Below are 14430 nucleotides of genomic sequence, written 5' to 3' on the forward strand. Positions count from 1 at the left end.
AGTCTCCTGTGTTTGAACCCCCAACACATCAGACTTCCAGGCTGTGTTTGATCTTTTCTTCCCTGTTCTACAGTCTAGCAATTGTCTCCCAGCAGAAATTTTTGGATCATCTTATATTTTTCACCTTTATTATCAAGTATCTGAAAATAAACTTTTTCTATAGTTTTCCTAGTTCTGATAGCAGGAGAGTAATCCTATACTTTGTTCTTCTTTCAAGGCTTATGATGGAAATGATACTATTCAATATTTCATTGTCAACCAGCTTGAATACAATGAATACTTTAAATTTTAAAACTTGACAAGTGACTTAGCCAGTTTTGTGCTCACATCAGGCTTATCTGATTGTTCTTCAAGGACAGCCATGTTCCAGGATTGTGACTTAAATGATGAGTATAGTGTTAAAAAGCTCCCAGTTGATTATAATGTATTGCTGAGGTTCAGAATTAATAAGAGTTTCCAATATGTGTTCCATAGCATCCAGTTGTAACTGAAATGGCTTACAGGTGAACTGACTGCATACCTCTTTGCCCTGGGATGGCCAGTCTTAGCTCTTGCCAGCTGCCCCAGCATCAGTCAGTTTACTTGTGTGCCATAAAAATGTCATTTTCTGAATGTGCTGTGATTTGCAAACATTGAGGTGTAGAGGTGCCTATCATTTCTCCCACTTTCATGTGTGACTCAAATGTCATCAAATCTTCCTTCAACCCCATGGGGTCATACTCTTTCTTTCCCAACAATTTCTATTCCATGGCATGGTTGTACTGCTATGGCAGAGAAATTAGAGTTTTTAAATAAGTTTCTACTTCAGATTTTAGTCCTTAAGTTTCTGTGGGTCCCTGGATCCTCAGGGTGTAGTTCCTTGAAGGTGTCCAGGCAACCGTGGAGAGCAGGGTCGTGAGTGGCCTGAGCAGGAAGGGATATTGCATTCCCAGGAGACGACTTCAGAGGGTAGTTCCCTTTATTCAATAGGGACATGGGCTTATAAGCTGTTGAGAGTGGGAAGAGGGTCTTAAGGGGAATGGTGGGTTCAAAGGTTGCTAGTCGATGCCTAGGGATGTTCATTCCAGCACATAGGGAGGGCCAGGTAACCTACATAGTAGCCGCAAGAGGGTTGCAGGGGGATGGGCTATGTGACTGCTGCTGGCTGATAAGGAGTTTCCTAGGCAACTGGCCAAAGGTCACAGGGCTATGAGCAAAGCCTAAATTCAGGTGCGCAGGGCTTGGAGAGGGAGTGGCCTCCTGTGGGGGGGGGGGTATTAGCTGTTCCTGGCAGCTCAGGCCCTCTCCTGAAGGCTTCCGCCTGTGCCAGACAGGTTCTACTTAAGATTTTAGTGCTCAGGTGCTTGTTTCTTTAATATCTTATCAACTAAGTTCTTATGATTATCAATATATTAAAATTGATTAAATCTGGGCAGGCTATTATGGAATTTAATGTTTGAAAATGTTTTATAGTTTAAAATATTTATACTATGGAATAAATTCTGATAAAGAATGTTTACAAATTTTTCATGAGTCAATTAGCTGCAGGACAAAGATAAACTCTATTTGTTTTTTTTTTTTTAATTTATTTATTTGAGAGCAACAGACAGAGAGGGAGAGAGAGAGAAAGAGAGAGAGGGGGGGGGGGAGGAGAATGGGCGCGCCAGGGCCTCCAGCCACTGCAAACAAACTCCAGATGCATGCACCCCCTTGTGCATCTGGCTAACATGGGTTCTGGGGAATCGAGCCTTGAACCGGGGTCCTGAGGCTTCACAGGCAAGCGCTTAACTGCTAAGCCATCTCTCCAGCCCGATAAACTCTATTTTACATTACTTATGGTAATACATTTATGTTTCTAATCTTTTTACACTTAATTTTCATCTTTAAAGAAAATAATTTGAGTTGCTTTCTACATTTAGGCATTTATATTTGAGAAGTGAAATGGTTTGATCTTGATAAATTTTACTGTTTATACATTTTCAGCTTTTAAGTCTAGAGATCTTTATTAGGTCGGTATTATTTTTACAACAATAAATAAACAAATTGAATGAAAAAAAATGAATGCCTAGAGGAATAATGTAGATAGAATATTATGTAAAATAAAATTGATATTGTTATTAGCATAACAAATACAGCCACACAACACCTAGGTTCATCTGTTTATTCAATTCTTTTAATATTGATAGTGATATTACTAGATTTGAGTGGATCTAATAGTTATCTATACAGCACTCTACTTAGCACCAGTACAAAGTAGACATTTCCTGTGTTAGATTCTATGAGATGGATATCATAAAGTGTACTCATTGACCTCAATGGGATGAAATTGGAAAGCAATAACAGAGGTAAACTATAAAATTCACAAAGTTGAAGAAATTAGCAACATATGTTTAAATGAACAATAAATCAAAGAAGAAATCACAAGGGAACTCAAAATACTTAGAGATGAATGAAAATGAAAATGCAATTTCCCAAAAGTTTTGGGAACAGAAAAGGCAGTGCTTAAGGGAAGTTATAAACACATTAAATACAAGACCTCAAGGCTATAACTTAGCTTTATTACTTAAGAAAATGGTAAAGAAAACCATACTAACCTCAAAGTAAGCAGAAGGAAGAAAACAATACAAATTGGAGTGGAGAAAAACAAAATAGAGAAAGGAAAATAAAACAAAAAGTTGGTTATTTGAAAAGCATCAAGAAAATTGGCAAACTGTTAGCTAGATGAATTAAGAAGTAAAAAGACCTGAGTTTTTAAAATAAGAGATAAGGATTGGCTCGTGGTGGCACAAGCCTTTTTATTTATTTATTTATTTATTTATTTATTTATTTATTTATTTTTAAATCTTTTTTTAAAATTTATTTATTTGAAAGCTACATACACAGAGAGAAAGACAGATGGAGGGAGAGAGAGAGAATGGGCACGCCAGGGCTTCCAGCCTCTGCAAACGAACTCCAGACATGTGCGCCCCCTTGTGCATCTGGCTAACATGGGTCCTGGGGAACCGAGCCTCGAACCAGGGCCCTTAGGCTTCACAGGCAAGCACTTAACTGCTAAGCCATCTCTCCAGCCCTGGCACACACCTTTAATCCCAGCACTCAGGAGGTAAAGGTCGGAGGATAACTGTGAGTTCAAGGGCAGACTGGGACTACAGAGTAAGTTCCAGGTCAGCCTGGGCTATAGTGGGACCATACTTCTAAAAAAGTTTTTTAAAAAGTTAATTTATTTTTGGCTGGAGAGATGGCTCATCTGCTAAAGTGCTTGCCTACAAAGCCTAACAACCAGTGTTCAGTTCTCCAGTACCCACATAAAGTCCGATGGACAAAGTGGTACATGCACCCGGAGTTCGTTTGCAGTGGCTAGAGGACCTGGCATGCCCATTCTCTCTCTCTCTCTCTCTTTCTTGTTCTTTCTTCTTTCTGTGAATAACTAACTAACTAACTAACCAACTCACTAAATAAAATATTTTAAAAAGAGAGAGATGAGGAGCTAGAGAAAAGATTCAGTGGATAAGGGTATTTCCCATGCAAGCATAAGGGCCTGAAACTACCTGAGTTTGATTTCTCAGCACCCATGTAAATAGCTGGGTAAGGCCACACATGTCTGTGATTCCAATCCTATGGGGAGCAGAGATCAGAGAATCACTGGGGCTCACAAAACTGCAAACTCCAGTATCTAGTAAAAGGCTCCATCTCAAGGAAAATGCACAGATGAGCAATGGAGGGGAATACCCAAAGTTCTCTTCTGGTCTTTGCATGTGCGTTCATGGAGTGCATACTTCTACACACACACACACACCCCTCCACCACCGTAACATACACGTACACACCACACTATATCTACTGCACACAAGTACACAGAAAAATAATAACAAAATAGGAGATGAGCTGGATATGGTGGCACATACATGTAATCCCACTACTTGGCAAGCTGAGGCAGGAGGATCTTTAGTCCAAGGCCAGTCTGAGCTACATAGAAAGACTGTCTCAAAAGAGCAAGGGTTAGGTATATAATTCACTGGGAGCGTGCTTGCCTAGCATACTTAAAGGCTGCGGTGTGATCACTGCACTGCAACGAACAAATGGATAACATCAAAGAAACCAAAACAGTAACAATAATATGAATGTATGAGTAAATAAAATAAAATAAGAGGTGAAAGTAAGGACATCATTACCAATTCTACAGCAACGAAAAGGGCCATTAGAAAACACTATGAAGAATTGTACTCCAATTTCTCAGGCAACATAAATGAAATAGGAAAATTCTAGAAATATAAAACAATGAAGAAACAGAAAATCTGCATAGCCTGTAAGGAGTATAACTGCTCAGTAATCAGAAATCAGCTGGCAAAGAAAAGCTCTGGAAGAAAGGCTTCCTTGGTGCATTTTACTAAACCTCTAAATCCTTCTTATGCTAATCTTTCTTAAACTCATCCACAGAACTGAGGAGACATTCTGAGACTAACACTGATACCCAAATCCATGAAAATTTTAGATCAATGTCCTTTGTGAACCTTGATGAAAAAAAAAAAAAACCTCAAAAACAAACAAACAAACATGTGAAAGTAGCATATTAAAATGATTACAGAACATGACCAAACAAGATTTGTGCCTGAGATTTCAAGGGCTATCTAACATACACGCATGAATCCATGTAATTCACCACATTAACAGAAAGAAGGAAAAGAGCAATATATGCTGCAGTCAGGTCCTCATTGCTGGTAGAAATCACCCAACCAAGAGCAGATTGTGGGAACAAAGAGGTCTATTTTGACTTATAGGCTTGAGGGAAAAGCTTCATGACAGCAGGGAAAGCAATGACATGAGCAGAGGTGGACATCACCCCCTGGCCAACATAAGGTGGACCATAGCAACAGGAGAGTGTGCCAAACACTGGCAAGTGGGAACTGCCTGTAACATCCATAACCCTGCCCCTAACAGTACACCACCTCCAGCCGGCATTAATTCCCAAATCTCCATCAGCTAGGAACCTAGCAATTAGAACACCTAAGTTTATGGGGGACACCTGAATCAAACCACCACAGTCATTTAAGTAGATATGAAAATTCAACACTCAACAGTTGGAAACATAAAGAAACTTCCTAACATAATAAACACTATATATGCAAATATGTAAGCACCATAACTGTATTTATTTCAATTCAACATAGTACTAGAAGTCCTAGCTAGAGTAATCAGGCAAGAAAAAAAGAAATAAAAGAAAACTAATTTGAAAGGAAGAAACTAAATTGTCACTATTCACAGATAATTTGATGTTTCATGTGGAAGACCCTATGGCTCCACAAAGACCCTGTTAGACTGTTAAATGAATTCAGCAAAGTTGCAGGATATCAAAGAAACATACAAAAATCAGTTGTGTTTCTGTACTCAATAAAATATTTAAAAAAGAAATTATGAAAACAACCTCTATTTGGATTGGAAGAAAAGTGAAATATTTAGAAGTAAATTTAAGAAGATGTAAACAACTACCCAGTAAAAAGTATAACTCTAGCTAGGCATGGTAGCACATGCCTTTAATTCCTGCACTTGAGAGGCACAGGTAGTAGGATTGCCATGAGTTCAAGGCAATCCTGAGACTACATAGTGAATTCCAGGTCACCTGGGCTTCAATAAGACCCTACCTCAAAAAAGAAAGAAAGAAAGAAAGAAAGAAAGAAAGAAAGAAAGAAAGAAAGAAAGAAAGAAAGAAAGAAAACAACCAACCAAATATATGACTCAATAAGTAAAGAAATTTAAGGTTGGAAACATTTGTATTGCTATAATAGCCATACTATCCAAAGGCATTTTTCAAAGAAATATCAAACAATACTGAAATTTGGATGGAACCACAAAGAAATTAAATACTTAAGGGAGTCTTGAGAAAGGCAGAACTGAAGGTATCATACTTCCAAATTTCAAATTGCACAGCTACAGCTATTAAAACAGTATGGTGCTGACATAAAAAAAAAGACACATGGGGGCTGGAGAGATGGCTTAGTGGTTAAGTGTTTGCCTGTAAAGCCTAAGGACCCTGGTTCAAGGCTTGACTCCCTAGGGCTCACGTTAGCCAGATGCACCAGGGAGCACATGTGTCTGGAGTTCATTTGTACTGGCTGGAGGCCCTGGTGAGTCCATTCTCTCTCTCTCTATCTACCTCTTTCTCTCTCTGTCACTCTCAAATAAATAAATAAAAATTTTAAAAAAAGACGCATAGGGTTGGAGAGATGGCTTAGCAGTTAAGGCATTTGCCTATGAAGCCAAAGGACCTAGGTTCAATTCCCCAGGACCCATGTGAGACAGATGCACAGGGAGCACATGCATCTGGGGTTACTTTGCAGTGGCTGGAGGCCCTGGCATGCCCATTCTCTCTCTGTCTGTCTCTCTTCTCTCTCTCTTTCTGCTTGCAAATGAATAAAAAAAAATTCAAAAAACCCAAAGAATAAAAATAAGAATCATTAAAAACAAACAACCCGCCAAAACCAGACACAGACCAAGTGAACAACAACAACAGAAACCCCCTACACTCATATAAACTCGTTTTTCTTGAAGCACCAAATAACAGAAAACAATGAAGAAAGGATGTCTCTTCAATAACTGGTGTAAGAAAAGTGCATATTCACTTCAAAAAGAATAAAATTAAGCCAGGCGTGGTGGCGCACGCCTTTAATCCCAGCACTCAGGAGGCAGAGGTAGGAGGATCGCCATGAGTTTGAGGCCACCCTGAGACTCCATAGTGAATTCCAGGTCAGCCTGGACCAGAGTGAGACTCTACCTGGAAAAACCAAAAAAATAAAAAAGAATAAAATTTATCCCTTAATTCATATCACATAAACACAAATTAAAATAGATTAAACATTAGGTCTAAGACCTGAAACTATAAAATTTCTGTAAAGAAAAGAGAAGGAGAAAGTTTCTTGATACTTGATCTTGACAATTAAAACCACAGGTAACAAAATCAAAATACATGAAATTAAACAGTTTCTGCTGAACTTTCAGGGCAAAATGATCACTTATAGAAGGGTAGGAGATATCTGCAACAGTATATCTTATACAGGCTTATGTCCCAACACACATCAACAACTCCTATAATGAAAGAGTAAAATACCCTAAGTAATCCTATTACAAGTGGAAAAAAGCTGGCCATGGCGGCACTTGGGAGGCAGAGGTAGATGGATCATCATGAGCTTGAGGCCACCCTGAGATTACACAGTGAATTCCAGGTTAGATTGAGACCCTACCTTGAAAAACCAAAAAAAAAAAAAAAAAAAAAAAGTGGAAAAAAGCCTTCAATAGATTTTTTTAATAAACAAAATATACAAATGATCAACAGTTATATGAAGAGATAAAATCCACAATGGTGTATCACCTTATAGTTGTCATAATGACTACTAATAAAAAGGAGACAAAAACCACCAAATATAACATATCTTTGCAAAAATGTGGAGTAAAGGAAACCCTGGTATGCTGTTGGAGGGAGGATAGCCAATGTGAAAAACAATTTGTTTTTTTTTTTTTTCCTCAAAAAGCTGAAATTAGGTGGCGTCAACGCAAGACGGCGGCGTTGGCGGTGGCGCTTGCGGAGCAGGCTCAGCCAGGGCGCGGCGGTTGCGCGAGGCTGGCGCCACCGCCCCCAGGGCATCGGAGCAGGTTGCAGAAATCGCAATCGTGTGGGCAGCAGCCAGGCTCAGTGGGTCCCAGCTATGCCAAAAAAGCTGCGCTCTGGCTTGCTGGTTTGCTTGCAGCGGGTGGGACCGTCAGCGTAGTCTATATTTTTGGAAACAATCCTGTGGATGAAACTGGTGCCAAGATTCCTGATGAATTCCACAATGATCCAATTTTGGTACAGCAGTTGCGCTGGACATACAAATACTTACAGATGACCATTGAGCGCACCAGTCCCTGCCTTCTCCCAGACCCTCCGCAAGAGCCCTACTATTGTTATGCCCAGTTCTCGGCACCCCCAGTGGCCACCAAGGAGAACCAAACACGATTGCAAGGGCAAGGAGCTTTATTTCGGGCTTAAACTCCGTCTCTTGGCTTCAAAAATGTAGTGGATACATACAAGAGCCCCTTGCGGTGTACCATGAGGAGCCACTCTTGGATCCTGACTGGGTTAGTGAGTGGAGTCTGATGGTATATACTGTGATTTTAAAACCATAGCTGTACTGTATTAATGCGTTCCCTAACAAAACTAGTCTATTAATAATGCAAGGTCCTATTGTGATTAGCAACAAAAATAAAAGTAATGGTCCTGCTAAAGCACACAGCAGAGTTGTTGACCATGGGGAATGACTGAACCATGACTCAAACCATCCTCTATCAGCTTCTCTTTCTTTCTTTCGTTTTTCCAAATTCTCTCGTACCTTCGCCATTGAATCTCTAATTATACCTGAATGGTTGATATAAAAACATTCTTCTCTTAAGGCCACACATAGTCCCCCTTGATGGAGGAATAATAAGTCCAACCCCCGTCTATTCTGTAATACAACCTCAGCTAAGGAATCTACATTTTTCTCTAAGTGAGTAATGGACGTTTCCAGCCTCTGAATGTCTAAGTCTGTACTTTCTCTCAACTCATTGTAATGTTTTCCTTAAGGGTGAGTGCTGCAATGCCTGTTCCTGCCCCTGCCAGGCCTGCATTGGGAAATGTTGTCACCAACTGGACAGCAAATAAGGCACTGTGATCATACCTAGTAGCGTACAGTCTTATTCCCCAGGTCTTTCCACTATCCCAGGACACCTGTCTCCCTTTTTCTGTAAACTTGAGAGGAACGAAATTATAGGTGTCATTTCCTTTCAAGGGAGGGAGGTAACATGGTCCATTTTGGTCTCTATTCTGGTTCAGTGTCATAGTGATAATGTTCCCCTTAGTAAGCGGGTTCCAATATACCCCTCCGGTAGACACACATTACCAGCCAGCACAGTGGAAAGCTTCAGATTCCCTACAGCCCCCTTTGATTATTGCTTTCCCTAAGTGCCCAGGGCATAGATAGAAATAAGAAATTTCCTGATTCGCCACAGAGTCCCATGAGTCACCCACTAGTTGATGGAGGTCAAAGATCAAATCATGAGTAAGCAATTTCCCCCGTGGCAGTGTTGGTTATTATCCAGGTCAGATTATAAACATGGTGGGGAGTAGCTGCCACAATACGTACAGTTAGGAGCACAGTCAGGATCAGGAGCGTTTGAGTTGAAGCTTGAGTGGGGAGCTGCGTTCCCAGTCGATTTTCCACTGTGGCTGATAGTCCTGAGGTTCAGCTAGTGGATCTGTTGGTCAGATATGGAGGTGATGAATCCAAGTGGCAATTCTGACCACCTTCACAGTGGTAGGTGTGGTCAGGATGATGACGTAGGGTCCCTTCCAGCGGGGTTCCAGTGTCTCGCAAACAAACACCCAGTCTCCTGGATTATTTACATATTTTAGATTTGAAAATAACCCTTTGAACATCTATAGTTTTTCTTTATTCCAGAATTAGAACTATGGGGAAAAGATGTCTTAATGTTTGTTTCCCCTCTTGGAAAGCTCTTGTGTTACTCAATAGACCATTCATATATGTAAGGTATTTTTTATCTTTGGTTATATATTTCTCTCTGAGTGTTTAAGACCATGCAGATAGCCACAATTAATTAAGGATTAGGTTTGGAGGTCACTATTGGCTCTCCAAAGAGACTTTAGGGATGCAGGAGTAGCCCCATAGCTTACTGGTGTCTTTTGTCTGTTAGGATGAGTCAAGGCCATGCTGGCCAAGTAGTTTTTCCTTCTTTGGGAAGTCAGGAGGACTGATTGCTCCTCAATTGTGACTCTCCTGTTTGAGACTGTACACCAATTTTGTTTGGGTCCCCATATCCTCCCTGCTCAGGAAGACAGGTGACTTACCAGGGGGCCAGTGTAGAAGTGTCCCATCATCTCAAGTGGCCTCATGACCTGAGAGTACAGGCCAAAATATTGGGGCCTCTTGCTCTGATGATTCCAGTTGGCTTTGGCTTCTACGTAGGTAATTAACACACTTAGAAAGGAAGTTACACCAGCCCAGATGTATGTACATATAGAGTGCATTTGATTACTGAAGTAGATTTATTTTTGCCCTATCTTTAAAATTTAGTTGTACTATGGCAGCATAAGCCTTATATATGTGGCATAGAAAGTAGGCACACCTCACATTTTAAATATCTAACATTTATAAATATAGGCAGAACCTGTTACCAGTCTTGAAAACAGTACCAATTGATTTACAAGCTAATTTAACCTAGAAATTGTCAGAAAAGGACAAGTAAGATAGTATAAAGTCGTAGCACCTGTGTTCGAAAACATCTTTGATTAGTTCAGATACCTGTGTGGGTACAAATTACCCAGAGAACATGGAAACAGAACCACAGAGCTTCAATTTTTTTTCCTCTCAGATGAGGACCACTGGTTGAACATGAGGCTGTACGCTAAAGTTGGAAATATGTCTTAAGAGTTAATTTTGTTATAAGCACAGCACTAACATACAATAGAGCAGAATTGGGTCTTCTTCTTCTTCTTTTTTTTTAAACTAAAACAGCTAGCTAAATTCTAATGTAACCCTTGATAAATCTTTTTGAAAGAAAAGACATTGTTTGATAACCAATGATTTTGGCTTAAACTTGATAGCTATTAATTTTATGTACCACAGAAACTTTTATTAACATAAGACAATTTTATGCTTTACCCATGACTTAAATTTGATAAAGCTTAAGCAAGTTAACCCAACATACCCCAGGAAGATAAAAGTTATCATTACTGAAATTAAATCACGTAAGCCTAAGTGATTCAACCTAGTTATGACCATTCAATAGAATTAGCATAAATAAGACAGAAGCTATCTTTAAAGTCACAATGTCTTTAGGTATGAGCACTTCAACTTTGGTAATTAACCACTTCAGTGTGAGCCTTTATCTTAAGAATAGTTAAAACCTTGATGAAAAGAGGAACCTAATTTACTTTACTGAGAGAGTCTTAAAGCCAGTTTTATAACCCTTAAATCATAACAAATTAGCATCAGTGACCTGTTAATGAGTGAGGTCTTATCATAAAACTCAGTTTCTCCACTGATTAAAACCTTGGCATCAGGTAAACATTAGATTTAATACAATTGAATGTTTCAATGAAGGGGCCCTTCCCTGAGCAACCTTCATTATCATTATGTCCTGGGTGACATCTGTCCTTTTTTCTTTATCTCCTTTCCTGGTCCCTTTTTCTTTTTTGGCTTCCCAATTATAATAAAACAGAATGTTCCACCTAAAGCAGCTGTTTTAAGTTATTATCTGGTTTTGCTACCAATTTTTGTAATTTCTTACAAATATCAGGTATTGACTGAGTTAAAAATTTATCTTTAATAAAGAATTTCCTCTCCATGGTATCTGGAGTTACATTAGTATGTTTTCTGATTGTCTCATTTTAAATCTCTGGAGAGAAGTAATGGACAATTCCTGTTCTCCCTGCATTATCTAAATGAGCCCACTCTCAGGAGACAGGCTAGCAGAGACTTTTGGGCTATCCTGAAAGCTGATTGTCCCATCTGAAACAAAGTGGAGGAAAGTGAATGATGAATCTAGTCAGGTTATGCCCAATCCTGGCTTTTTCTCTTCTCATAGAAGGGGGCCATCCCTCTGACCAGATATGGGAGAAGAAATTAGGGCTTAAAAAAAAAAGTCTTCCTACAGGAGTCCTCACACAAATTTCCCTGTTTTCTCCCCAACTAAATGGAGACACATAGTGTGGCATATGTGCCCCTAGGAGCAAGGAAGGTCCAGGACAGGATATCTGTGCTCATCTTGCCTGGCCAGCTCCCATGCCCCAGTACCTCTAGCAGTCCCCCAGCCCTGCACATGCCTTACATCGCAGCATATAAGCAGTGCCATTGGCAAGACAGGCCCAAGTGTGAAGACTTCCGCATCTATTACTGTCTTAACAGCCTATATGCCCTTCTGCGGGAGGAGTTTCTTGGGACCACTTTCCCTTCTCCACTCTGTGGGAGACAGGTATATAGGTTCCTCCATTTTTGAATGTTTCAGAATGGTCTAGAGACTAAAGGGAATTCTTTTAAAGGTAACCTTTGGCTTTATTACCTTAAATATGGGGATCCTACCCTTTGTTGATATTAGAGGGAGATTGTTGACTTGTGTTTATCTATCATATGTTTTTACCCTGATATACACATTAGGTAGCCTGATGCTTGTCTTATGTAAGTTTATAACCTGATCAAATACCTTGACTCAGTTTACCTATTTAACATTTTGCCTAGTGAGAAATTTTATCTAACAGATGTGACTTTAGGTGTTCAAAAGAGAAGAACTATAAAGAGAACCACAGTTATATGCTGTATTCCTTTTTCCTTGTCAGAGACAATTGGCCATTTTGTCTCTAGTCAGAGTCTGGGGGACACATGGCTTAAACTTGCATGGGGTCTGAGATAAAGGGGGCTCCATCCATTTTTTCAGAGTCCAGGTTTCCATAAATTTAAATAGCATATGTGGAAAGCAAGAGCAAAATGAAATTACAGAGCAAAGAGATAAGCATCCTGACATTCCTTATCCTATTCTGAAGTTGTGTGTTTTTGCATACCAAATTTACCCATTTGCAAAACACAAGGTGATAGACTCTTGTCTATGCTTAACCTGGTTAAACCTCCAATTACATCTGTACTTATGACTTTGTGACCCACCTAGCATAGGCATCACCCATGTCTAATGTAAGATGAATTTAGATTAAGACTGTGTACCTATATAAAACTTTTAGAGTATCCTTAAGATTCTGTAAGCAGTTGAAAAATCTCTAACTTTAGGCATGGTGTTTAGGTTTACCCTGAAAATTTTTTCCTACATACACACATCTTTATTCACATACTTTAACATTCTCATCTAAGTACCACTCAAAAAACATTTTTAATGAGCATTCTATGTCTCAACATTAAAAAATTCCTTCATAGTTCCTTCAATCAATTCATCTCGTCCCATTATCAACCATCTTTCTTATAAGGCTATTATGAAAAACTACACCAAATTAATTAATCCTATTACTCACTAACAAGTGAGTAGTCTAAAGACAATTTTGTCATTAATACCAATAAGACACTTGGAAATAATTTTTATTAGGAGAACTAAGGCAAATTTTGTTGCTATCTTGAGGCAGGTTGGCCTAGAAGTCAGGTCAGTTGCCTCCTCCTTTTAAGTACATTAAGGACATTACAATCCTTATTTTTTTAACCTGAAAAATTATAAGTTACCACTTTAGAGAGAATTTTGTTGTTTTTAATAATCCTCTAGGTAGGCTAAAGTTGACCTAGAACATAAATTCAGTAATTATATTTATGATATCATGTAACAAAGTATGACATTTTTGACGTAAAACTTTAGCCCTTTTTTGTCTTTCTTGCTGCTTTTTGGTGGACTTTTGTGGCTGGGCGGGGCTTGTGTACACCTTAGATCAGCCCTGCCTTACTCCCGGCACTCCCCAGGGGTCCGGTCTAGTACACGTGGAGGTAATGGCCAAGAAGACTGCTGAGAGGCCAAGGATTCTGACTACCTGAAGGGGAAAGGGGGGGGGGGGCTCCAGGACTGCCAGGAGGCCTCTGAAGAAGGAGGCCCACTAGGAGGCCACTGAAGAAGGAGTGGGCCCACTCAGGGGATATGGGGAGAGGAAGCAGAGTCATGGCACCTGCATGGGCAGAGGCACTATTGTCTGCTACCTGACTCTGACCCAAGCCTCTTTGGAGCTCTTGCAAAGCCGGCTTGTAGTTTTGCTGCTTAAAGGGAGTGAAGGGAAATTTCCTTCCTGAACTTTTCATTTCCTAGCCAGATAAGCTATGCGGGTCCACATGTTTGCCCAGAAATCCAGAAATGACCTGGAGGACTTCTTCCCAAAATGAGCTGGCCTCCCTCTGGGAGAGCTTAATTTCCTTAACTTTTAGAAGAGTTCTTATTCCATGAATCTGAGATATACGTACATGTAGTGAGAGGCAATGTTACCCATGACAGAGAAAGATTAGAAATGCCAAGACCAGGGGGTAAAGTTTCTGAGGGCTGATTAGCACATGGGGGATTCCCCAAAGCTCCGAGTGTGAGCCTGTCCACAAGTTTAAGAGGCCGGCGACCTGCCCTCCAGGCTTTTAAGAGGTCGATATGTTACCGGTTTTATTTGTGTGTCAGAGAGAAATAGATAGAGTTTTTGCCAACACCCAACAGGCTCTCAGGGTCCTGGCAGAAGACAGCTGGCCTTCAGTCAATACTGAAGAGTGGCTTTGGCCACGAGACATCAGTTGCCAGTTAGTCATGTCTGGTCCTGTGTGAGAAACCTGCCAGCCCTCAAAATCATGGCAACAGGCCGCATGGGCTGATGTCTCCCAGTCCCTCTAGGAGAGCACTCACCTACCATGTCAATCTCATAAGGTCCCTGTTCAGGCATCAGCTGTGGGTTTTTGGATTTTTGTTGCA

General features: G+C 40.1%; 1 pseudogene; it reads left to right on the forward strand.

The window, feature by feature from the left end:
• Positions 1-14430, forward strand: part of LOC101609528 — a 31188-nt pseudogene that overhangs the window by 11235 nt on the left and 5523 nt on the right.

This window comes from Jaculus jaculus, chromosome 9, assembly GCF_020740685.1.
Source record: "Jaculus jaculus isolate mJacJac1 chromosome 9, mJacJac1.mat.Y.cur, whole genome shotgun sequence".
NCBI classification, from domain to species: domain Eukaryota; kingdom Metazoa; phylum Chordata; class Mammalia; order Rodentia; family Dipodidae; genus Jaculus; species Jaculus jaculus.